The sequence below is a fragment of the Loxodonta africana genome, chromosome 3, assembly GCF_030014295.1.
Source record: "Loxodonta africana isolate mLoxAfr1 chromosome 3, mLoxAfr1.hap2, whole genome shotgun sequence".
NCBI classification, from domain to species: Eukaryota; Metazoa; Chordata; class Mammalia; order Proboscidea; family Elephantidae; genus Loxodonta; species Loxodonta africana.
In genome coordinates, this window is record NC_087344.1 from 16,317,144 (window position 1) to 16,326,462 (window position 9,319).

Sequence of the window (9,319 nt, forward strand, 5' to 3'; positions counted from 1 at the left end):
CTTTTGCAGCAGGTTTGCCCGGTGCAATACATCATTTGATTTTTTTTTTTTTAATTTTTTTTGTGTTTCAAGTGAAAGTTGAGAAAGCAAGTCACTGTCTTATACAAAAATTTATACATACATTGCAGTATACTCCTAATTGCTCCCCTCCTAATGAAAAAACACACTCCTTCCCTCCATTCTCTCTTTTCGTGTCCATTCAGCCAGCTTCTGACCCCCTGTGCCCTCTCATCTCCCCTTCATACAGGAGATGCCAACATAGTCTCATGTGTCCCCTCGATCCAAGAAGTTCCTTCTTCACCAGTATCATTTTCCATCCCATATTCCAGTCTAATCCCTGTCTGAAGAGTTGGCTTTGGGAATGGTTCCTATTTTGGGCTAACAGAAGGTCTGGGGACTGTAGCCTCTGGGGTCTTTCTAGTCCCATTCTGACAATTAAGTCTGGTCTTATTATGAGAATTAGGGGTCTGCATCCCACTGCTCTCCTGATCTCTCGGAGCTTCTCTGTTGTGTTCCCTGTCAAGGGAGACATCAGTTGTGGCCAGGCACCGTCTAGCTCTTCTGGTCTCAGGTTGGTGTAGTCTCTGGTTTGTGTGGTCCTTTCTGTCTCTTAGGCTCATAATTACCTTGTGTCTTTGGTGTTCTTCATTCTTCCTTGCTCCAGGTGGATTGAGACCAGTTGATGCATCTTAGATGGCTACTTGCCAGCGTTTAAGACCCCAGAGGCCACTCTCCAAAGTGGGATGCAGAATGTTTTCTTAATAGATTTATTATGCCAGTTGACTTAGATGTCTCCTGAAACCATGGTGTCCAAACTCCCGCCCGTGCTACACTGGCCTTCTAGTCATTCAGTTTAATCAGGAAACTTCTTTGCTCTTGGTTTAGTGCAGTTGTGTTGACCTCTCCTGTATTGTGTGTTGTCTTTCCCTTCACCTAAAAGAAAAACTTATCTACTATCTAATTAGTGAAAACCCCTCTCCGTCCCTCCCTCCCTCCCTCCCTCCCTCCACCCTCTTAGAACTATCAAAGAACATTTTCTTCTCTGTTTAAACTATTTCTCCAGGTCTTATAATAGTGGCCTTACACAATATTTGTACTTTTGCATCTGACTAATTTCAGTCAGCATAATGTCTTTCAGATTTCTCCGTGTTATAAGAAGTTTCATGGATTCATCATTGTTCTTTATTGATGTGTAGTATTCCATTGTGTGAGTATATCATAATTGATTTATCCATTTATCCGTTGATGGCCACCTTGGTTGCATCCAAGTTTTTGCTATTGTAAAGAGAGCTGCGGTGAACATGGGTGTGCATATATCTGTTCGTGTAAAGTCTCTTATTTCTCGAGGATATATTGCAAGGAGTGGGATTGCTGGATCGTATGGTAGTTCGATTTCTAGTTTTTTTAGGAATCGCCGAATCAATTTCCAAAGTGGTTGTACCATTTTACATTCTCACCAGCAGTGTGTAAGTGTTCCAGTCATTCCATAAGCTCTCCAATGTTTATTATTATGTGTTTTTGGATTAAAGCCAGCCTTGTTGGAGTGAGATGGAATCCCATTGTTGGTTTGATTTGCGTTTCTCTTTTGGCTGAAGATCATGAGCGTTTTCTCATGTATCTGTTAGCTACCTGAATGTCTTCTTCAGTGATGTGCTTCTTCATATCCTTTGCCCGTTTTTTAATTGGGTTATTTGTCTTTTTGTTGTTGAGTTTTGGGAATATCACATAGATTTTACAGATCAGGTGCTGATCGGAAATGTCATAGCTAAAAACTTTTTACCATTCCGTAGGTAATCTTTTTACTCTTTTGGTGAAGTCTTTGGATGAGTGTAGGTGTTTGGTTTTTAGGAGCTCCCATTTATCTAGTTTTTCTCGTGCAGTGTTAGTAATGTTTTGTATACTGTTTATGCCATGTATTAGGGCTCTTGACTTTGTCCCTATCTTTTCTTCCATGATCTTCATGGTTTTGTATTTCATGTTTAGGTCTTTGATCCATTTTAAGCGTATTTTTTTGCATGGAGTGAGGTATGGGTCTTGTTTCATTGTTTTGCAGATGGATATCCAGTTATGCCAAAGCACCGTTTGTTAAAAAGACTTTCTTTTTCCCATTTAACTGTTCTGAGGCCTTTGTCAAATATCAAATGCTCTATTCTGTCCCATTGATCTGTGGATCTTTTGTCGTACCAGTACCAGGCAGTTTTGACTCTCGTGGCGGTGTAATAGGTTGTAAAATCAGGTAGAGTAAGGCTTTCCACTTTGTTCTTGTTTTTCAGTAATGGTTTACTTATCCAGGGCCTCTTTCACTTTCGTATGAAGTTGTTGATTTTTTTCTCTATCTCATTTAAAAATGTTGTTGGAATTTGGATCAGAATTACAATAAATCTATAGATGACTTTTGGTAGAATAGACCTTTTTATAATGTATAGTCTTCCTATCCATGAGCAAGGTATGTTTTCCCAGTTCTTTAGGTCTCTTTTGGTTTTTTGCAGAAGCGTTTTGTAGATTTCTTTGTATGAGTCTTTTACGTCTGTTGTAAGATTTATTCCTAAGTAGTTTATCTTCTTGGGGACTATTGTAAATGGTATCGATTTGGTGATTTCCTGTTCGATGCTCTTTTTTAATCATTTCTAAACGTACGATGGAGTAGTATTAAACGTATTCACAGAGTTGTATAATCATTACCAGTTTCTATTTGCAAAATTTTTTGTCACCCACAATAGAAACTCTATACCCATTCAGAAATAACTCCCAATTATTCTGTTCTTCAGCCCTGGTATCCTCTTATCTACTTTCTGTTTGTATGAATTTGTGTATGCTAAGTAGTTCATATAAGCTTATTTTACTTGGCATAGTTTTTTCAGAGTATATCTACATTGTATTGTGTATCAGAATTTCATACCTTTTTGGCTGAATAATATTCCATTGTATGCCTATACTAAACTTGGTTTATCCATTCGGCTGTTAATGGACACGTGGGTTTATACCTTTTGGCTCTTGTGAATAATACTGCAATGAATATTGGTTTACAAGTCACTTTTGGAGTCTCTGTTTTCCATTCCTGTGGTATATACCTAGGAGTGGAAGTGGTGGGTCCCATGATAATTGTTTACCTTTTTGAGTAAGCACCAATGTGTTTTCCACAGCAGCTGCACCATTTTACATTTCCAACAGCAATGTATGAGCATGGAAACTTCTCCACAACACTTGTTATTTTTCCTTTTTAATTATTATTATACCCATCCTATTAGGTATGAAGTGGTATCTCATTTTGGTTTTGATTTGCATTTCTCTAAGGGCTAATGATATTTAGCACTGTTTCTTATGCTTCTTAATGATTTATATACCTTCTTTAGAGAACTATCTATTCAAGTCCTTTGCTCAGTTTTAAATTGGTATATTGGTCTTTTTCTTGAGTTTTAGGAATTGTATACATATTTTGAATCTTATACTCTTATAAGTTATATGACTTGCAGACATTTTCTGCTATAGGGTTTCTTTTTTTTTTGTAATGAAATTTTATTGTGCTTTAAGTGAAAGTTTACAAATCAAGTCAGTCTGTCACACAAAAACCCATATACACCTTGCTACACACTCCCAATTACTCTCCCTGTAATGAGACTGCTAGCTCTCTCCCTCCACTCTCTTTTCATGTCCTTTTCGCCAGCTTCTAACCCCCTCCATCCTCTCATCACCCCTCCAGGCAGGAGATGCCAACATAGTCTCAAGTGTCCACCTGATCCAAGAAGCTCACTCCTCACCAGCATCCGTCTCCAACCCATTGTCCAGTGAAATCCATGTCTGAAGAGTTGGCTTCGGGAATGGTTCCTGTCCTGGGGCAAGAGAAGGTCTGGGGGCCATAACCACCGGGGTCCTTCCAGTCTCAGGCAGACCATTAAGTCTGGTCTTATGAGAATTTGGGGTCTGCATCCCACTGCTCTCCTGCTTCCTCAGGGGTTCCGTGTTGTGTTCCCTGTCAGGGCAGTCATCGGCTGTAGCTGGGCACCATCTAGTTCTTCTGGTCTCAGGATGATATAGTTGCTGGTTCATGTGGCCCTTTCTGTCTCTTGGGCTCCTAATCACCTTGAGTCCTTGCTATTCTTCATTCTCCTTTGATCCTGGTGGTTTGAGACCAATTGATGCATCTTAGATGGCAGCTTGCTAGCGTTTAAGACCCCAGATGCCACTCTTCAAAGTGAGATGCAGAATATTTTGATAATAGATTTTATTGTGCCAATTGACTTAGATGTCCCCTGAAACCATGGTCTCCAGACCCCTACCCCTGCTATGCTGGCCTTCAAAGTATTCAGTTTATTCAGGAAAGTTCTTTGCTTTTGGTTTAGTCCAATTGTGCTGACCTCCCCTGCATTGTGTGCTGTCTTTCCCTTCACCTAAAGTAGTTCTTATCTACTACTTAATTAGTAAACACCCCTCTCCCACCCTCTCTCCTTCCCCCTTCTCATAACCTCAAAAGAATGTTTTCTTCTCAGTTTAAACTATTTCTCAAGTTCTTATAATAAGGGTCTTATACAATATTTGTCCTTTTGCAACTGAGAAATTTCACTCAGCATAGTGCCGTCCAGGTTCCTCCATGTTATGAAATGTTTCACAGATTCCTTACTGTTCTTTATCGATGCATAGTATTCCATTGTGTGAATATACTATAGTTTATTTATCCATTCATCCGTTGATGGGCACTTTGGTTGGTTCTATGTTTTTGCTATTGTAAACAGTGCTGCAGTAAACATGGGTGTGCATATATCTCTTCCTGTAAATTCTCTTATTTCTCTAGGATATATTCCAAGGAGTGAGATTGCTGGATCGTATGGTAGTTGTTATTTTTTTTTTTTCATGGCAGTTCTGTTTCTAACTTTTCAAGGAAGCGCCAAATCAGTTTCCAAAGTGGTTGTACCATTTGACATTCCCACCAGCAGTGTAGAAGTGTTCCAGTCTCTCCAGAGCCTCTCCAACATTTCTTATTTTGTGTTTTTTGGATTAATGCCAGCCTTGTTGGAGTGAGATGAAATCTCATTGTAGTTTTGATCTGCATTTCTCTAATGGCTGATGAGGGTGAACATTTCCTCATGTATCTGTTAGCTACCTGAATGTCTTCTCTAGTGAAGTGTCTATTCACATCTTTTGCCCATTTTTTAATTGGGTTAGTTGTCTTTTTGCAGTGGAGTTTTTGCAGTATCATGTAGGTTTTAGAGATCAGGCGCTGATCAGAAATGTCCTAGCTAAAAACTTTTTCGCAGTCTGTAGATAGACTTTTTACTCTTTTGGTGAAGTCTTTGGATGAGCATAAGTGTTTGATTTTTAGGAGCTCCCGGTTGTCTAGTTTTTCTTCTACGTTCTTTATAGTGTTTTGTATAACAAAAAAAAAAATTTTTTTTTATACTGTTTATGCCATGTATTAGGGCTCCTAATGTTGTCCCTATTTTTTCTTCCATGATCTTTACCGTTTTATATTTTATGTTTAGTTCTTTGATCCATTTTGAGTTAGTTTTTGTGCATGGAGTGAGGTATGGGTGTGGTTTCATTTTTTTGCAGATGGATATCCAGTTCTGCCAGCACCATTTGTTAAAAAGATTGTCTTTTCCCCATTTAACCGTTTTGTGGCCTTTGTCAAATATCAACTGCTCATATGTGGGTGAATTTATGTCTGGATTCTCAATTCTGTTCCTTTGGTCCATGTATCTGTTGTTGTAACAATACCAGGCTGTTTTGACTACTGTGGTGGTATAATAGGTTCTAAAATCAGGTCAAGTAAGGCCTCCCACTTTGTTCTTCTTTTTCAGTAATGCCTTATTTGTTTCTCCATGCCATTAAAGAATGTCCGTGGGATTTGGATCGGAATTGCATTAAATGTATAGATCGCTTTTGGTAGAATAGACATTTTTATAATGTTAAGCCTTCCTATCCATGAGCAAGGTATGTTCTTCCACTTATGTAAGTCTCTTTTGGTTTCTTGCAGAAGTGTACTGTAGTTTTCTTTGTGTAAGCCTTTTACATTTCCAGTAAGATTTATTATTTTATCTTTTGAGGGCTACCGTAAATGGCATTGATTTGGTGATTTCATCTTTGATGTTCTTTTTGTTGGTGTAGAGGAGTCCGACTGAGTTTTGTATGTTTATCATGTGTCCCAATACTCTGCTGAACTCTTGTATTCGTTTCAGTAGTTTTCTGGAGGATTCGTTAGGGTTTTCTGTGTATGAGATCATGTCATCTGCAAATAGAGATACTTTAATTTCTTCCTTGCCAATCTGGATGCCCTTTATTTCTTTTTCTAACCTAATTGCTCTGCCTAGGACTTCCAACACAATGTTGAATAAGAGTGGTGATAAAGGGCATCCTTGTCTAGTTCCCAATCTCAATGGGAATGTTTTCAGGCTCTCTCCATTTAGGGTGATGTTGGATGTTGGCTTTGTATAAATGCCCTTTATTATGTTGAGAAATTTTCCTTCTATTCCTATTTTGCTGAGAGTTTTTATCATGAATGAGTGTTGAACTTTTTCAAGTGCCTTTTCTGCATCAGTTGGTAAAATCCTGTGATTGTTGTCTTTTGTTTATGTGGTGGATTACCTTAATTGTTTTTCTAATGTTGAACCGTCCGTGCATACCTGGTATGAATCCCACTTGGTCATGGTGAATTATTTTTTTGATATGTTGTTGAATTCTATTGGCTAGAATTTTGTTGAGGATTTTTGCATCTACATTCATGAGGGATATAGGTCTATAATTTTCTTTTCTTGTGGTGTCTTTACCTGGCTTTGTTATCAGGGATATGGTGGCTTCACAGAATGAGTTTGGTAGTATTCCATCCTTTTCTATGCTCTGAAATACCTTTAGTAGTTGTGGTGTTAACTCTTCTCTGAAAGTTTGGTAGAACTCTGTAATGAAGCCGTTCGGACCAGGGCTTTTTTTTTGTTGGGGGTTTTTTGATTACCTTTTCAATCTCTTCTTTCGTTATGGGTCTATTTAGTTGTTCTACCTCTGTTTGTGTTGGTTTAGGTAGGTAGTATGTTTCTAGGAATTCATCCATTTCTTCTAGGTTTTCAAATTTGTTTTAGTTTTTCATAGTAATCTGATATGATTTTTTTTAATTTCTGTTGTGTCTGTTGTAATATTGCCCATCTCATTTCTTAATCGGGTTATTTTGCTTCCTCTCCTGTTTTTCTTTTGTCAGTTTGGCCAATGGTTTATCACTTTTGTTGATTTTTTTCAAGGAACCAGCCTTTGGTCTTGTTAATTCTTTCAATTGGTTTTCTGTTTTCTATTTCATTTAGTTCAGCTCTAATTTTGATTTTTTGTTTTCTTCTGTTGCCTGTGGGTTTCTTTTGTTGCTGTCTTTCTCTTTGTTCAAGTTGTAGGGATAGTTCTTTGATTTTGGCTCTTTCTTCTTTTTGGATGTGTGCGTTTATTGATATAAATTGGCCTCCGAGCACCACTTTTGCTGTGTCCCAAAGGTTCTGATAGGAAGTGTTTTCATTCTCATTGGATTGTCAGAATTTCTTTATTCCACCCTGAATGTCTTCTAAAATCCAGTCTTTTCTGAGCAGGGTATTGTTCAGTTTCCAAGTGTTTGATTTCTTTTCCCTGCTTTTCCTGGTCTTGATTTCCACTTTTATGGCCTTATGGTCAGAGAAGATGCTTTGTAATATTTCAGTGATTTGGATATTGCTAAGGCTTGCTTTATGACCTAATATGTGGTCTATTGTACAGAATATTCCATGTGCACTAGAAAAGAAAGTATAGTTGGTTGGCGTGGTGTGGAGTGTTCTGCATATGTCTACCAGGTCAAGTTGGTTGGTTGTGGCATTTAGATCTTCCATGTCTTTACTGAGCTTCTTTCTGGATGTCCTGTCCTTCACCGAAAGTGGTGTCTTGAAGTCTTCTAGTATTATTGTGGAGCTATCTCACTTTTCAATGCTGATAGAGTTTGTTTTATGTATCTTGAAGCCCTGTCATTGGGTGCATAAATATTTATTATGGTTATATCTTCTTGGTGTATTGTCCCTTTAATCGTTATATAGTGTCCTTCCTTCTTTCTGATGGATTTAACTTTAAAGTCTATTTTGTCAGAAATTAATTTTGCCACTCCTGCTCTTTTTTGATTGTTGTTTGCTTGATCTATTTTTTTCCATCCTTTGAGTTTTGGTTTGTTTGTGTCTCTAAGTCTAAGGTGTGTCTCTTGTAGGCAGCAGATAGACGGATCTTGTTTTTTAATCCATTCTGCCACTCTCTGTCTCTTTATTGGTGCATTTAGTCCATTTAGTTTCAGGGTAATTATGGATAGGTATGACTTCAGTGCTATCATTTTGATGTCTTTTTTTGTGTTTTGACAGCTTTTTTTTCCCACTTGATTTCATGTGCTGAGTAGATTTTCTTTGTATATTGTCCTTTCCTCATATTTGTTGTTGCTGATTTTGTTTCTGCTGAGCCTGTATTTTTCCCTTGAATTTTATTTTGATGAGTGGGATAGTTTGTCTCCTTTATTGTTACCTCATTATTTACCCCTGTTTTTCTCAATTTAAACCTAACTTTTATTTCTTTGTATCGCCGTATCTTCTTCTCCACATGGAAGGTGTATGGTTACATTTCTTAAGTCCCTCTTTATTATTTTAATGTTGTCTTCTTTTATATAATAACATCGCCGTTACCCTGTGTTGGGCTTTTTTTTTTTGAATCTTGCTTTTTTTTTTTTTTTTGGATTTCCCTGTCTGGGTTGACTTCTGGTCGCTCTGCCCAGTGTTCTAGTCTTGGGTCGATACCTGATGTTATTGATTTTCTAACCAAAGAACTCCCTTTAGTATTTATTATAGTTTTGGTTTGGTTTTTATGAATTCCCCCAAGTTGTGTTTATCTGGAAATGTCTTAATTTCACCTTCATTTAAGAGGCAGTTTTGATGGGTATATGATTTTCGGCAGGCAATTTTTTTCCTTCAGTTTTTTAAATATGTCATTCCATTGCCTTCTTGCCTGCATGGTTTCTGCCGAGTAGTCTGAGAATTTTCTTATTGGCTCTGCCTTGTAGGTGACTTTTCTTTTATCCGTCGCTGCTCTTATAATTGTCTCTTTATCTTTGTTTTTGGCAAGCTAGGCGACTTTCTTTTAAGATCTACCTTATGTGGAGTTTCATGAGAATCTCGGATAGATATCTTCTCATCTTTCACACTATCAGGGAAGTTTTCTGGCAACAAATCCTCAACAATTTTCTCTGCATTTTCTGTTCTCCTTCCCCGTTCTGGTACTCCAATCAGTCGTAGGTCATTTCTCTTGATAGAGTCCCCCATGATTCTTAAGGTTTCTTCATTTTTAAAAA